We start from the raw sequence: 17,761 nt of genomic DNA on the forward strand, positions 1-17,761 counted from the left end.
AGGCAGAAAGACAGACACCAATAGAGGATTGGACACATCCAAGGAGGATTGAAAGCAAAGACAAATAACAGGGAGAGAGAGACACCATGGTTAGAGAAATAGCAAAAATTAGGTGCCCAGAGCTGATGCACCTGTATACTTGCTATGTCCTTTTTTCTTTTCTTTTTTTTTTTTTTTTGTGGTTTTTCGAGACAGGGTTTCTCTGTGGTTTTGGAGTCTGTCCTGGAACTAGCTCTTGTAGACCAGGCTGGTCTCGAACTCACAGAGATCTGACTGCCTCTGCCTCCCGAGTGCTGGGATTAAAGGCGTGCGCCACCACTGCCCGGCCGCTATGTCCTTTTCTAGGTCTTTGGCGTGTGCACTGTAGGATCCCCATTTTAGAGAAGAGGTTCAGAGAAGCTAAATATGTTGCTCAGCATCACACAGCCAGTGACTGGTTAGGGGTGCGATTCAGATCTCTTACGTCTGCTCTTACTGTTGTACCACCAGGCCTCTCCATTAGGGAAGGGAGACAAGAGAGGCGTAGACAGGAGATTGAAGGGTGAGAGAGTGGGTGAGAGAGCCAGGTGTCCGCTAGCACCGTCAATGCTGGGGCCAAGCTGGGCTGCCTTGGCTGAGAAGCACAGCAATATAAATGGAGACTGCTCTTCTGTTTCCCAGCTGCCTGGACCCAAATAATCACACAGAAGTCATATTAATTACAACACTCTTTGACTGATGGCTCAGGCATATTTCTAGCTAGCTCTTACATCTTAAATTAACTCATTTCTATTAATCTATGAATCGCCACAAGGCTATGGCTTACAGGTAATGTTCTGGCATCTGTCTCCTTCGGTGGCTACGTGGCATCTCTGCCTGACTCCGTCTTCTTTCTCCCTCTGTCTCTGCTTGGATTTTCTGGCCTGCTATATTCTGCCCTGCCATAGGCCAAAGCAGCTTCCTTATTAACCAATGGTAATTAAATATATTCACAGCATACAGAGGGGAATCCCATATCAGTGCAGCGTGCAGGGAGAAAAGACACTAGACAAGGAGTCAACGTGGTTTCTGCCAGCATGTCAAATCATCTAACTTCCCCAAGCCTTAGATGTTTCATTTGCAAAAGAGAATAAATCCCTTGATGCCTACCTCTCAGGGTGGTTCTGGTGTAATGAAGTGACTATGCAGTTGCTCATCTAGTAAAGTGTCCAGTTCCTGTTGTTGTCGGGAATCCGAGTGAAGACAAACCTTGATATCTGCTGCTGTGACTAACACTGACCAAACAACCTGGGGAGGAAAGGGTTCACCTCATCTTGTACTTCCATCATTGAGGGAAGTCAAGGCAGGACCTCAAGACCGGAACTTGGAGGCAGGAAGTAAAGTGGAGGCCATGGAGGAACGCTGCTTACTACTGGCTTACTTCCCAGGGCTTGTCCAGTCTGCTTTATCAAACACCCCAGGACTACTGGCTCTGGGATGGCACTGCCCAAAGTGGGCAGGGTTCCCCCATGTTAATCATTAATCAAGAAAATGCCAACAGACACACCCACAGGCTAGTCTGATGGAGGCAACTCCTCCGTTTTCTCTTTCCAGGGGACTGTAGTTTGGGTTAAGCTGATGAAAACTAACTAGAATGTTCTATCCCAGTTCCCTGTGGGACTAGCAGTTTAGGGCTGGATATGGGTCACTGCAATAGAGAGGAGCCATAACTAAACCCAGAAAGGGCTGGGACTCAAGCCTGGGGCTATAACCTAGTGTAGGAGCCAGGGAAGAGAGGCTTCCTGGAGGCAGTGGCTCTGGATCTGAGACAAGAAGGCGGTATGGATCTGTTATGTTGGGGTCTAGAGTTTGGGTGACAGAGTGATTGTCTAGCAGGATCAAGACTCTGGATTCAAATCCTAGCACAACAACAACAGAAACAGAAACAAAAAATATTCTTTGGGGGCCAGTAAGATGGTTCAGTGGGTAAAATGTTTGTTGCCAAGCCTGACGACCTCAGTTTGATTCCTGGGGCCCCCATGATGGAAGGAAAGAGTGGACTCCTGCATGTTGTATGTTGTTCTTTGACTTTTACACATGACACATCTGCATCTGTACACACACACACACACAGAGAAAAAGAGGCAGAGATTGAAATATATACATATATACATACATACACATACAGAGAGAGATCAAAATATATACATGTATACATATATACATGTATATATGTATACACATATCTATCTATCTATCTATCTATCTATCTATCTATCTATCTATCTATCTATCATCTATCTATCATCTATCTATCTATCTATCTATCTATCTATCTATCTATCTATCTATCTGAGAGAGAGAGTGAGAAGGTAGTATGAATTGGTAATTTTGAGGGCTTGGGTTGGGAGGATGAAGGGTGTTCCAAGAGCCTGTGTGTAGAAATAGATGGGGATTGGATTCACCTTAAACACACCTTGAGTGCTTGCATATTCTCTCTCTTGACCTCTCTCTTGCTATATAGTTCAGGTTTCCTTAGCACTCTAGATCCTTCTGCCTTACCCTCCTGAATGCTGTTATGATAAACCTGGTTCTTTGGCCTCATTTTAAACGTAATCTTGAGACATTGTTTGATTTTTTAAACAGATTTGTTTATTTATTATGTATACACTGTTCTGCCTGCATGTAAGTTTGCACACCAGAAGAGGGCACCAGATCTCATTACAGATGGTTGTGGGTCATTATATAGTTGCTGGGAATTGAATTCAGGACCTCTGGAAGAACAACCAGTGTTCTCAACCTCTGAGCCATCTCTCCAGCCCAACATTGTTCAGTTTTTGTGTCTTAAAAAAAATCTAGCCTAATTGAAGGCAATAAACATTTTGATCTTATTTTCTTTCAGAATTTCATAGTATTATAACAAGGTTTTATGTTTAGATTTATGATCTAAGTTAAAACAAAAAATTGTTTATTTTTACGTGTATGAGTGTTTTGTTTGTATGTATGCATGTCTATACATCACATGCATGCCTGGTACCAGTGGAGGCCAGAAGAGGGTGTGGGAGCCCTGGGACTGCCTGGTGCAATCTACTTTGTGGGCGCTAGGGATCAAACCTGAGTCCTTTGGAAAGCAGCCAGCGCTCTTAACTGCCGAGCCATCTCTCCAGCCCCTTACATTACATTTTGTGTAAAATGTTTGAAGTTTCTTCTCTCCTTTTTTTTCTCCCCAGCAAAAAGACATCCAGTTACTCACTACAATTTGTTGCAAACACCCTCCCCACTGGATTGCATTGAATCTTTTGTCTAAAATCAAATGTATGTTTTGGGTGTCCTTTTGGATGCTTCAGCTTCATTGATCTATACTTCCATCCTCACCGCAAGCTACACCCTGTGGCTTTGCTATAAGTCATAAAACCAAGGAATGTAAAACTTCCACCCTCTGCCCTATATCTTGTTCCATTTCCTTTAGAAGCAGATTGTCTGTTTACGGCAGGAGCCAACTGATCCTTGACTAGGCTTTTATTGATCATCGGAGGACCTCGGCACCTTAGCACTGAGCCATTGGCTTTAGGGCTGTGCATCTCTAGTCTCTGTACCTCTCAGAAATGTGCTGTGAGTTTTCAATGTACAGGTCTTACACAAATATTGTTAAATATATTTTTTATCTTTAATACTATAATTATTATTATTTTACATGAGCATTTATGGGTGGATTCATGCCGGTACGTCTGTCTGTGCTTTCTGTGTGTGTGCTTGTGGAGGCCTGAAGTTGATGCTGAAGGTCTTCCTTGATTACTCTCCACTTAATTTTTTTTCTTGTTTTGTTTTTTAGAGACAGGGTTTCTCTGTATAGCCCTGGCTGTCCTGGAACTCATTCTGTAGACCAGGTTGACCTTGAACTCACAGAGATCTACCTGCCTCTGCCTCCTGAGCGCTGGTATTTTAACACCTCTCTCTCTCTCTCTCTCTCTCTCTCTCTCTCTCTCTCTCTCTCTCGTGTGTGTGCATGCTTCAACACATGCGGAGGACAGAGGACTGCTTACTTGCAGGAGCTGGTTCTCTCCTTCCACCATGTAGGCTCCAGGGAATGAACTCAGGTCATCAGGCTTGGGAACAAGTGTCTTTACCTGATGAGCCATCCCACCAGCCCTCTCCACTTTACTCATTGAGGTGGGGTCTCTCATTGAACCTGGGGCTTGCCAGTTCTGCTTATTCTAGCTAACCAGCCTGTTGGGATTGCCAACGGCAGCTTCCGTACCTGCCTGACTTTTTATTTTTTTTTTATTTTTTTTATTTTTGGTTTTTTGAGACAGGGTTTCTTTGTGGTTTTGGAGCCTGTCCTGGAACTACCTGCCTGACTTTTTAATATGAATTCTGGAAATTCAAACTCTGGTCTTCATGCTTGCAAGGCAGGCACCTTATCCACCAAGCCATTGCCTCAGACTTAGAGTTACTATTTTCTAGATTTTGTTTCAGATTGTTTGCTAGTATGTAGAAGGTACAATTTAAAGCATTACCCTTGTGTTCTGAGTCTTCGCTGGTCTCATTTTTTAGTTCTAGTGAGGTGTTTTTTTTTTTTTTTTTTTTTTTTTTTTTGCAGGTTCCTTGGCATTTTTCTGTAAATGTATCTTTATCTGTCACCCTTTTCAGGTCAACTTATTGTGCCCTTTTCTTGTCTTATTGCATGGGCTATATGTTATTAAGTAGAAGAAAGCAGAAATCCTTACGCTGCTATCAGTTTTAGAGAAAAGCATTCTGTCTTAGACTACTAAGTATGATATTAGCAACAAAGTTGAAAGATGCGCTTTGTGGGGGCTTGGGGTGTGGCCAAGTGGTTAAGAGCAGGTGCTGCTCCTACAGAGGATTGGAGTTCTGTTCCCAGCACCCATGTTGTGTGGCTTATAACCACTTGCAACATCAGCTCTGGGGGATCTGATGCCTCTGGCCTCATCAGGTACTGAACCCACAAGTATACACATACACACATACACAAACATACACACACACACAATTTAAAAATACCCTTTATAGGGTTGAAGTTATGTTTTAATATGCTGAGATGAAGATAAATCATATGTAGATATTAAAGTTTTTCAAATGCAAATTATTTTCTCTATTTATTGGCTATATATTTTTTGGTTTTAGCCTGCTAAATATAGTGAATCACAGGTTTTTTACATTTAGATGTTCTGTTATTATGTACGAAACATTTAGTATTGCTATCTTTTTTTTGAGTAACTGACCTTTTTGTCATTGTGAAATGTTTCTCTTTCAACATCTTTGCTATTAATATATCACTGTACTTTCTTTTGTGGTTCTAGAAATTGAACCCAAGGCCTTACCCACACTACACAAATGCTGTGTCCATGAACTTATGTTCCCAGATATCATTACTTTTTCTTTATAAATTGTGTGTGCGTGTGTGCTCGTGCGCACCTGTGTGTGAATGTGCAGGTGAATGCATGCCATGGAGCATGTGTGTGGAGGTAAGAGGACAATGTCAGACGCTGTTTCTCTCCTGCCTGTGTGAGTTAGTCTCTTGTTCACTGCTGTGTGTGCCACAGCCTAGTGTAGTGATAATGTGTTTGTGTTTTTAACAAATAAAGCTTGCCTGAAGATCAGAGTGCAGAGCTAAGCCACTAGAGGCCAGGCAGTGGTGGCACACACCTTTAATCCCAGGACTTGGGAGGCAGAGGCAGAGGCAGGTGGAGCTCTGTTAGTTCAAGGCCACACTGAGATACATGAGACTGATCCAGTCTAAAAGAGAAACAGCTCACACAAAGGTGATCCTAGTATTTGGGGTCACATGCCTTTAATCCCATCACTAGGGAGGTTGAGACAGGAGTGACATGACTGGGTGGAGAGAGGAATATAAGGCAGGAGGAGACAGGAGCTCAGTGTGGTCTGAGGGCAGTCTGAAGCAGTCAGTCTGAGGAGCAGTCTGAGACTGTATCACCCTTTCATTCTGAGAATTTGGTAGAGGTAAAAGGTCTCTCTAGTGGCTGGCTGCACTGCTTCTCTGATCCTTCAACGTTCACCCCCTAATACCTGCCTCTGGGTTTTTATTTATTAAGACCAATCAGAATTTGTGCTACATCTGGGTTGTCTGTGAGCTGCCAGGGCTCACCTCTCTCCTCCTCCCATCCCATTGCTGGCGTGCTAAGATTATTGCCTTGTGCTACCGTATCTGGCATTGTGTGGATTCTGATCAGATCCTCATGCTTGTGTGATAAGTGTTTTACCCTTTTAGCCACCTCCCTAGCCCTATTACTTTCTTTTGAAAAGTGTTTATGTCATTTTCCATTGTTAAGATATATTTTATGTGTATGTGTCTGTGTGTGGTTGCGTGTGATGTGTGCAGGTGCCTTTGAAGGCCAGAAGAGGGCGCTGAGTTCCTTGGAGTTGTAGGAGGTTGTATTCCTGATGGAGCTCAGGTCCTTTGCAAGAGCAGTAAGTGATCTTAACTGCTGAGCCAGCTCTCCAGTCCCAGTTCTATACTTCTAATCTTGCTGCTTCTTGTATGTTTCAAGCATCCATTCAGTCTTCCTTTTTAATCCAGTTTGATGATCTCTGTATTATAATTAGCCTGATTAGAAACATTTAAATAAATGTTTTATGTTTTTATTTTCTATGCGCTAGTGTTTTGCTTGCATGTATGTCTGTGTGAGGGGGTCAGATTTTGGAGTTACAGACAGTAGTGAGCTGCCATGTGGGTACTGGGAATTGAACCTGGGTCCTCTGGAAAAGCAGTCACTGCTCTTAACCATTGAGCCATCTCTCCAGCCTTATAGAAATGTTTATGTGGGATATAATCATTATTATGGTTTGAAAAATCATTCTTTGACAATTTCATACATGTATATAATAATTCTGGTTATACTCATCTCGCTCCCTCTTATTCTCCTCCTCCACCAGCCCCTCCCATCCCCTGAAACAAATCCTTCTCACTATCTTGTCTTGTGATGCACTCATTGAGTTTAACCAGGGTAACCTACAGGTCATGGGTGTGAAGTTATCCATCAAACATGGGCAGCTAACTAGTGACTACATCACTGAAGACAATGCCTCCCCCTCCCTTGGTACCTTCGACTGCCAATAGCCTGCCTGGGAGAAGTCAGTCTCTATGAGCCCCTCTCCTTTCCATGACTGAATGTTGATGGGTCCAGGCCCAGTCTTGTGTAGGCAGCTGCAACTGTCATGAGTTCTTGGGCGCCATGGCTAAGCCATGCTCAGAAGGCAGCATTTTACAGCCCTCCCCATCATCTGGCCCCTCTATATTTTCCATCTGCTCTTCATGATGTTCCCTGGTCCTTGGAAGGACTACAATGGTTGTCCCGTTGTGGGACATTGTGCTGATCATTCAACAGTTACTTATTCTCAGCTCTGAGCCCAGCTATAAGGTCTCAGCATTAACCATTCTTTCCTGTAAGGAAAAAAAATGTTCTCTGACCAAAGCTGAAGTAAAAGCTAGTCTGTGTGCATTATAAATGTAAATATAAAAATAAAGATTCATGAAACATCCGTTTTATAAAACAGAAGCATTAGGCTTACCGCTAGGGTCTATGGCCTTCCCAGCCCTGGGTCTTAGACCGGGTTCATGCATCGATGTGAACTCTTCTTCTATAGAGCAGGTATCAGATCCAATCAGACCACAGCTAGACAGCAAAACGAACACCCAGACAGCAACAAAAATAGTTACTCCTACCCCAGTCTTACAACTTGCACCAGAGAGCACCTTTAACACGAAAGGTCCACAGCTCAGGAAGACCACTGAGGTCTTTCCTGTGGCTGCACAGCATCTTCTGGTACTGTGAAAGCTAGCCACTAGGGGGCGAGCTTCTGGCCCAGTGCCGGCTCGGTTCTTCTGTGTCCTGTTACCAATGTGGATGGTGTATTCAGCAGTAAGGTTTTACCATCTTGTGGGCACCTGAGAGCAATGACAGTAGCATCTGTTGCTCTGGGAGCCTCTGGGAACCTTCCTGGTCAGAAACTCACAGGGAGCTAGGCAGTGCATGCCTTTAATCCAAGTATTCAGGAGGCAGAGGCAGGCGGATCTCTGTGAGTTCGAGATCAGCCTGGTCTATAGTGCTAGTTCCAGGACAGCTAGGGCTATTACACAGAGAAACCCTGTCTTGAAAAATAAAACCAAAAGAAAAAAAAAAACCCAAACAAACAAACAAACAAACAAACAAACAAACTCATAGGGAGGTATCCTGCACCTGATATTGGAATTTTTGTTTAATGAGTCATAACTTTCAGGATTTGTATTATCTACTCATATAGGATACTTTTAAAGAATATGCTTTTGGCAGACATATTGGTTTAGTGGGTAACGATCCTGCAAGCCTGGTGATCTGGTTCTATTCCTTAACTACAGAGTGGGGAGAGAGAACTGACTTTTACCAATTGTTCTCTGAATGTCCCATGTGTGCCATGGCACGTGTATACACGCATATGTGCATGCGTGTGAATGCGAGTGCACACACACACACACAAAGTAAATACGTATAAGATTAAAATTGTATCTTAAAACCAGTTTATAAAGCAGTAGGTTCCCATATGACTTCTTCATATCTTTTCAGTTTTTCCCAAGGACTTGACATGCATCATTAAGTTATTAATTTGAGTTCTCAGATTTATTTTAATATAGGCACTTAAAGCAATTATTTATTTTGTAAAAATTACTAGTATTTATTTATTTATTTTTTATTTGCAAGAATACTTTGTGTGTATGTGTGTGCAGTATGTGTCTGCTCAGAGCTTCAAGCAGTCAGAAGAGGACTTCGGATCAGCTGAGACTGGAGCTTTGGCTAGCTGTGAGTTACCATGTAGGTACTAGGAACTGAACCTGGGTCCTCTGCAAGAGCAATAGGTGCTCTTAATTACTGAGCCATCTCTCAACCCATACTTAGGGTGTTTATAAGGATACATACCCATGTAGCTTGTGGTGTCAGCAGTGCTAAGACATGGGGGGGGATCAGCTTGTTTAGGGACCTGAAGAGCCCTTCATGTACCTGTAACTTTTGTCCATGACTCATGAGGATCATTGGGCCTTGTTGCCCGTTGGCCTAGCTCTAGCTTTAGAGAGAGACTCTGTTTTAAGGGAGCATGGCAGAGATAGATACAGCAGGGCACCCGATGTCCTCCTGCCTGCTCATGTAATGGGTGCACACACCTGTTTGTCTATATATCACGCCCACACACCATGTATATAAATGCATGCTCCCCCCCAAAATAAATGGATTGGTCCAGGGAAGACTATTCTTGCTAGACTTCATCATGGGGATCCCAGTAGAAACAGCAAATATCAAAACCTAGCCTGGTGTACTTGGGTTCAAAGGTTGGCGGGGGCGGGGGTTCCCTTACTGGGTCTGACTGAGGAGATGCAGAGCTCGGAGGGAGAAGGCCCTTCCCTGGTATGCTCTCCTCTCCCCCTTTATACCTTTCAGCTTCCTTTCTTCTCAGGTAAATGAACCCTCCAGCTGGTCTCTGCCTGCTTCCTCCCCACTCCATTGGGTCAGGATGCCCTGCCCTGGGGCACAGTATCTGGACAGCACAGGGCTGTGAATGCATTTACAGCCAGGTTGAGCTAGTTTTTAATTTTAAAAGTTATTTATTTGTGGCCCTACCACCGCCAGGGTCTATGTTGATGCCTGTGGCTCCTGTTACCACTGAAGGGCATGCAAATACCTGGGGTCTGGGCTGTCACCTGAGACCATGTTGGTGTCCAGGGGTCCTGCTACCGTGGGGTCATACTGATCTGGATGACCTGGGTGGTCACTAGGGCAATGGTGACGTCTGGGCCCAGGTTGCTGCCGAGGTTCTTGTCTGGGTCTGTGGTCCTGCAGAAACTGGTGTCTGTGTTGATGTTTCTCTGTGTTGCCACTGGAGGTGGGGGTGGAAGGTGGAGAGGGGAACACAGGAACCATGCATGTTGGGAACTGGGGGCCATGCTGAGCTGGCTGTGCCCCTTGCTGGACACGGTGGCAGCAGAGTTGGTTTTGCCCCTCAGGTGGGGCTGCCTCCCCCACTTAAGGGAGACTGCTTCACTCTTCACCTGGGGTGTGGGAGAGCTGGCCCCCGATGGCACTGGCATAGGAAAGCTGGCTCTGCCCCTCCCCTGAGGTGGGCAGTCCCAGCCCCTGATTGACCAGCTCAGCTACCACTCAGGTTCACACCCTGGGCCTTGGGTTGGCCCACCCTAGCGTCTACCCCTTGTATGGCCTGCTGGAGAGCGCACAGGGACTGGTCCTTCTGAATGACAGCCACAGGAACTCCATGACTGGGGCAACAGCAGGGTAACTGAGAGGAATTTTGGTGAGGGTCCAGTGATGTATGCCAGAGGCCTCGAGCCAGACCAGTGACTCATTGCAATGAACATTTGTGGGTGGGGCTGATTGGACAAGAGTGTAATGCCTGACACTCTGCAGCTCCCAGTGCCGCTAGTGAATGAGGAGGTGTTGGAGGGATGGGAAAGACAGGGGAGCGAGGTGGTTTTTGTTTGTTTTGTATTATTTTTGGGGGGAGTTTCTTTTGGGGGATGCTACAGGGGTGAGGGGTGGATATGGAAGGACTGAGACATGGATTTTGGTACATGATGTGAAATTCCCAAAGAAACGATGATTGGTAAAGTATTATCTTTTGTTTGCTTTTTTGCTTTTTTCAAAACAGGGTTTCTTTATGTAACCATCCTGTCTGTCCTGGAACTCGCTCTGTAGACCAGGCTGCCTATGAACTCACAGAGGTCCTCCTGCCTTTGCCTCCCAAGTGCTGGGATTAAAAAAAAAGAAAAAAATTGTTTATTTAATTGTGTGTGTGTGTGTGCGCGTGCGAGGGAAGGTGCCCTCAGAGGCCAGGACAAGTTGTCGAATACTCTCAGAATTGGAGCTACATGAAATCGTGAGCTTCTTGACATGGGTACCGGGAACTGAACTTGGACCCTCTACAAGAGGAGCCTGTGCATTTAATGGATGAGCTATCTTTCCAGCCTCTCGAGAGTTTTATTTTTTACTGTTTGAAATATGGCTTTCTTCATTCTTACATTCTAAGTGTAAAGGAGCAGAAGTGACAGTAACAAACAAGATTTCCCTGTTGAATAATGTGATGTGGCTGTAGCTTTCTTATCTCAGAAACTCAAGAAGGAAACACGTGCATTCCAGGTCCTGCTGCATAGCACAGGCTAGCCTGAAACTCCTCATGAGGCAGTTTGCTTCAGTTAGCCCCCATCTGCCTCAACCTCCCAAATGCTGGGATTGCAGGTGTGCATCCCCATCCCAGACCAACCCATGCTTCTTTTTCTTTCTTTCTTTTTTTTTTTTTTAAAGATTTATTTATTATGTATACAACATTCTGCCTCCATGTATGCTCACACACCAGAAGAGGGCGCCAGATCTCATTACAGATGGTTGTGACCCACCATGTGGTTGCTGGGAATTGAACTCACGACTTGTGGAAGAACAGCTGGTCGCTTAACCTCTGAGCCATCTCTCCAGCCCCCTTTCTTTTCTAATTTAAAACACATTTATCCCCCACCCCCGTGTGTGTGTGTGTGTGTGTGCGCGCGAGTGCGTGCGTGTGTGCGCATGCACATGCATGCACACGCATGCCACAGTGACGGCCACAGTCATATGTGAAGGTCGGAAGACCACTTTTAGGAGTCAGTTCTCTCACTCCAGTGTCTCTGGGAATAAAACTTAGCCCACCAGGCTTGTGCACTAAATACTTTTACCCATGGAGACATCTATTGGCCCTATACTTCTTAGATGAATAATAGGTAATAAGCAAGAACACAGTGACTTTTGTCCCAGCCAGTGTCCAGATGGCGTTTCCTCTAGGGAAACACGTGCTGCCCCATGTGCTCTTTGAGGACAAGTGGTAGAAAGATTGGAGGGAAGGAGACTGTAGGTGGAGACTACTTGTTAGTTTCCCGGCTGCCCAGACCCAAAAAATCACACAGAAACTATATTAATTACCAACAATTGTATTTGCTTAGGCCTATTAGCTTAGGCTTCTTATTGACTAACTCTTACATCATAAATTAACCCATTTCCATTAACTCGTGTATTACCATGGGGCTGTGGCCTACCAGTAAGGTTCTGACATTCCAGCGTCTTTCTCCTTTGGCAGCCACATGGCGTTTTTCTGACTCAGCCTATTCTTTCTCTATATCTCTGTTTGAATTTCCCGCCTGGCTTTACTCTGCTAAGCCACTGGACGAAAGAGTTTTATTCATTAACCAATAAAAGCAACACATATACAGAAGGACTTCCCATATCAGGGGACTGGAGAAATGTCTCTTGGTGGTCTGGTAAGGCATTGTGGGTGACAGTGGACCTGGGAAAACTAAAGGACATGATGCCCAGAGGCATCTGGGTGGTCCACATGGTAGGGCTTGGTGCCATCTTGCCATGGGACCAGACATGGCTAGATCCAGCATGTTCTCTGGGTGAGAGGATGGATGGTGGACGGAAGGAAGGTACCCCAGGAAGCTGAGAGTGAGCCTTGCTGCAGAGGTGAGGCCGAGCATGTTAGCAGCACATGTTAGCAATGCACACACCCCACCCCAGCACAGGCCAGTGGCCATGGCAACGCACTACCCAGGGATGTACAGGTGAGTGTCCCAGGCAGAGACAGGGTGAAGATGAAGAGAGAGAAAAAGGAGCAGATGTGGTTGCTGGAGAAACAGATCATTAAGGAGATTAAGGAGTAAGGGAAGGAGCCCTGTCAGGGACAAAGAGGGAACGGAGAAGAGAGGACTTGAGAGGAGCTTCAGGTCAGGAAGCTGAGACAGGAAGGCTCTTTGGGAAGTGTCCCAAGGTCAAATACTCCAGAAAGGCTAAGTCAGGAGGAGGGAATCAGTCATTGTTTTTGGTGGCTTAGTGGTCCTTGATAACCCCTAGCATTCTAAGCGTTTGGGCTGTGAGGGGCAAGGAGAACATTTTTTTTTCACTTCTTGTTGGGTGGTTCGAGAACTCACTGTGTTTCCAGCATCTGCTGTGTCCCTGGCCATTCTCCATCAGGCAGAGGTGAGGAAGAACTTCTTCATGAGAAACTGTCTGTGGCACTGGTGTGAGGCCCTGCTGATGGGCCTCCAAGAGGGCCACCAGAGAGTGGGAGGGGACAGGGCCCACTCCTTCTCAACATAGCCCCTGGCCACACATGCCGTACATTTCCTGATCTTTCTTATGGTTCGCTGTGGCTATGTAACTAAGTCCTTGCCATGACTGAGGTATGAATAGAGGAGCCACGAACTTCCAGCCATGACCTGTTAGGACACTCCTGTACAGCCAGTTTTCATTTCCTCCATTCTTCCTACTCTGCAGTTCTAGAGAAGGGAGAAACTACAAGAAGAGATTGGGTTTATGAACGACTGTGGGGAGTAGACTCCCTGCTTGGTTGTGTGGTGGGAGATAAATGTCTGTTGAGTTTATCCGATGAGATTTAGGTGTCTATAAGAGAGCCAAGGTCCCCATAACAGACACAGCCAACCCCCTCCTTGGCTGCCAGCTGTTATGCAGATGTTAGCCCTTCAAGTCTCAAGAACAGCACTGGCTTTGAACGTCAGTGCGAGTCTAGGAGGACGGTTTCCAGGAGAGGTGTTGGGGCCCTGATAGAGAGGATGGTGGCTGCTGGATTACTTTTCTCTCCTCAGCAGAAAGAATTCCACTCCTGGGGATGGCCCTCTGAGGGTTGTCCTGCAGTTACAGTGGGCAGAGGGATTGTTACTGTGCTGAGCCTTTGATTTCAGTACATAATAGAATAGCGCCCAGTGCGCAGTAAGTACCAATCCAGTGTCGATCTTCGCTCTGAGGTTGGTGTGACAAAGGAAAACAGGGATGGCATGCATTTTTCTGTCTTCTCTTCCTGCCCACCCTTCTCTTCTCGTGTACTGAAGGACACAGGTGTAGAGTCACGATGAAGCCAAGGACATCTTTGACCATTTATTTCCCTCTATGTGTGTGCACATTAGGAAACGGACAGTATAATATTAATGCTTCCAGGTCTGGCTGCAGAGTTAGATTGGGTACTGGTATAACGCTTCATCCCAATTTAGATCTCCTGCCTTACCAGCCAGGGTTCTCAAAAATAAAATGTTCACAAAATTATTATTTAAGAATAAAGGGGATAAAAAGATATCACCTATATTCCTAATACCTAGAGATACAATCATTTTTAAAGAGTTTATTTTTATTTTTAATTATGTATGTGTCTGTGTCTGTGTGTGGGTTTAATGCATGTGAGTGCAGTGACCACGGAAGCCAGAAGAGGGCACCGTATTCCACAGAACTGGAGTTACACGTGGCTGTGACTGGTCTGATGTGGGTGCCTGTAGACAGTATGTGAGCTGGGAAGTAGGCTGGAGATTTAAATACATTAACACACACAGACAGAGACATGGGGACATGGGTCATCCTTGAAACAAGATTGCCAACTTTATTGTGCTCCAGGGAAGGTTATATAGGGATCCTTAACTGATAGCCATGCCCCTTGGGATTTTCAGCTGTAAAACCCACAAGAACTCACTCCCCTGCCATCAGGAACTCATGAGGGCCTCGTGCTCAGAACAGCTGCAGACACAGGAAAACAAGTTGTTTACTCCAGCAGGCAAAGGGTCTGAAGCAGGCAAAGAAAGTCAGGGAGCCAGGGGTCTGCAGCCCCCAACAGGAGCCAGAAATCAAACTTAGATCCTCTGCAAAGGCAGTAAATGCTCTTCACTGTTGAGCCATCTCTCCAGTCCAGACAACCACTTTTGATCCTTAATTTATATCCTTCCAGTCACTTTTTTCTCATGTGTGCATGTCCGCATTACATATCTAGAATACAAGGTGCAGTATTTGTAGTGCACATAGACTATATAATACAAATATCAGCATACTACTTATACATGTAGAATATACACTACAGAGGCTCTGTGTGTCTCAGTGCAGTTAACAGCACTGACTGCTTTTGTAGAGGACCTTGGTTTAATTCCCAGCCATCCACATGGTGGCTTACAACCATCTGTAACTTCAGCTGCATGGCATCTGATGCCTTCCTCTGGCCTCTGCAAGCACCAGGCACAATGCACAGACATGCATGCAGGCAAGACACTTATGTACATAAACAAATAGGTCTTAAAAGGGATATATATATTACATAAAAAATATATGGTACTATTTATGGCTATATAATAGCTTATGGATGTCTATAAACCACTAAAAGGAAAGCAAACTCATGTTATATATGTTGTTATGTATCTTGTTTTTTCCACTAAAACAAGTGCATTTCCATGTGATTAGAGACTATGCTACATCTGATATGTGATCTAACTAAAATCCCGCATTGAACAAGTTCCCAGCTATTCCTACCACTCAAGTCATTCCTGGCTCTTGCTGTTAGGTCATGTTTGCCTCTCTCAGATTTTATTTTAAATAAAGTTCTCCCATATGTGGAAATTTGGCATCTAAAAGCAATATATTTTCTCCTGTCATGCTAGGGATTGATCCCAAAGGCATCTCACATGCTAGGCAAGCTACACCTCCAGTCCTTAAAAAAACCAAAACCCCCAAAAGCCCTTTTATTGCCGGGGAGGGAGGGGGCTGGAGAGATGGCTCAGCAGTTAAGAGCACTGGCTGCTCTTCGAGAGGACCTTGGTTCAATTCCTGGCACTCACATGGCAGTTCACTGTCTGTGCCTCCAGTTCCAGGGGATCTGGCATCCTCATGCAGACATACATGTAGGTAAAACACCAATGCATATAAAAATAAACAAATCTTTATTTTAAACCTTTTATCTTGAGACAAGATTTTTGATAAATTGCTTAGGTTGGTCTTGAACTCACTCTGTAACCCGGAAATACTCTGAACCGTTGATCCGCCTTCCTCAGCATTCTGAGTAGCTAGGATTACAAGCACAAGCCAATGCCTGCTTCAAAGTAAGAAAAATGCTAAAACTTTTGCTATATCCTGACAGGTGGTCTCTAATGCTGGTTCTAATTGACGACTCCATCCTGGCTAAGGAAGGATATATGTTACCTCTGGTTCTTGGGTAGGACTAGGCAGTGCCATTTTCCAAGGAACGGTCCTTTCCTCCCTCGTTGTACCTGGGGAGTGGACGCAAGCCTGTCCAGGTCTGTACCTGATTGGAGTGTTCCTGGATTAGTGAGATGGCCCACGCTCAGGCGTAGGAGGTAGCACTTGCCGGCTGATTGGATGGCTGGTGATGCCGAGAGCCCCTGCCTCTTGACTACTCTATTGGAGTTCTGGCCTTGGATGCCTGTGTCGGGATCGCGTGAGCCTCATTCTGGTCGGATGAGTTGTGTCAATGGGCTACCAGAGATGGGTCTGGGAGATGAGTGCCTGGGGGTGGAGCAAAGGCAGACTCCACCAGTCCGGTCTGCAGGAGCAGTAACAAAAGCAAATATTTGGAGGCTGGGATTGCTTAGCTCTCTCCTTGGAATCAGCAGACTCTCGGAGGCTGGGATTAATTTGAAGAAATTTACTAGCAGAGTTCGTGGCAGATAAAACAGTTTGCTTATTTCACACTTGTATGGCCACCTGCTAGGAACTGTTTGTTCAGTTTCGAATTCTTTAATTAAAATCAACATAAAACAGATTGAAAACATCCCAAGAAGGGGATGCTTGGTTTGCTGGAGGATATTGCAGAAAGATGGAGCAAAGTGGTTTAAAAAAAAAAATCGCTTTGCCATCAAACAAGCCGGCAGGTAGGAAAGCGCAGGTCGGGAAACCGTGGGTTCGGGTTTGCGCATGCGTGTATGAGCCTGAGTCGCAGCCTGGAAGCACAGAGACCACCTACAAGACTTCTTTCAGTCTTAGGAGTTTCCATGAGGGCCGAGGGTTGGGGTGGGAAAATGAGGAGGCCTCTTTGCTTCAACTCCTTGGGAAGGGTGGATTTCGCATTTACTTTTTCAGTAAATACCCTGGGTTGCTAGGCGCCTGCCTTTGTGATCAGCATGCAGTCCTCTAGAAGCTCAGAAGCCAGTAAGTGACTCAGTGAGGTAGCGGCCACAACCAGGTGTCCATAATACTGCAGGAAGAGACCAGAGCTAGCAGCTGTGTGAGCCGGGGGCCGGGGGGTGAGGCAGCACTGGGTTCTGTTCAGCGGAAGAGGGAGGTGGGGGAGTGGGGGGGTGGGGGGATGGGGGTGTTTGGTTCTGGCTAGACTTCAAGAGATGACTTCTATCTCAGCTGAAACCAGGTGAACAGACAGAAACTATCCACGTGAAACAGAAGGGGAAGGAAAGGAGCCAGTGGGAGGAGGCACTAGTGGATAAATATGAACCACGTATTATGTATTATGTATGTATGTATGCATTTAGATGTCATAATAAACCCATTTTTGTTTACATTAAAAAATTAATTTGTCTTTATGTGTATGGGTGCTTTGCCAGTGTATCTATTCCTGTGTGCAGTTCCTGCAGAGGCCAGAAGAGGGAGTCAAATTCTTTGGTTACAAGGTGATTGAGTTTCCCAAACCCCACATGAGCGTGGGAACTGAACTTGGGTCCCCTGGAAGAGTAACAAAGCATTTTTTTCTTTTTTGGTTAGTTAGTTTGTTTTCTCTTTCTTGAGACAGAGTTTCCTCTGTAACAGCCCTGGTCTGCCTTGCTTCGTATACCAGGCTGGCTTCGAACTTACATAGATTGCCTGCCTCTTCATTCCAAGAACTGGGATTAAAGGTGTGCGCCTACACAGCTCCACAAGAAGCACTCTTGAGTTCCAATTCACCTCTCCAGCCCCTGTGGCCCTGGATTTAAGAAAGATAAATATTTTCCAGCCTTTCACTTTTGCTACTCTAGCTTTCG

This window comes from Chionomys nivalis, chromosome 4, assembly GCF_950005125.1.
Source record: "Chionomys nivalis chromosome 4, mChiNiv1.1, whole genome shotgun sequence".
Lineage (NCBI taxonomy): Eukaryota > Metazoa > Chordata > Mammalia > Rodentia > Cricetidae > Chionomys > Chionomys nivalis.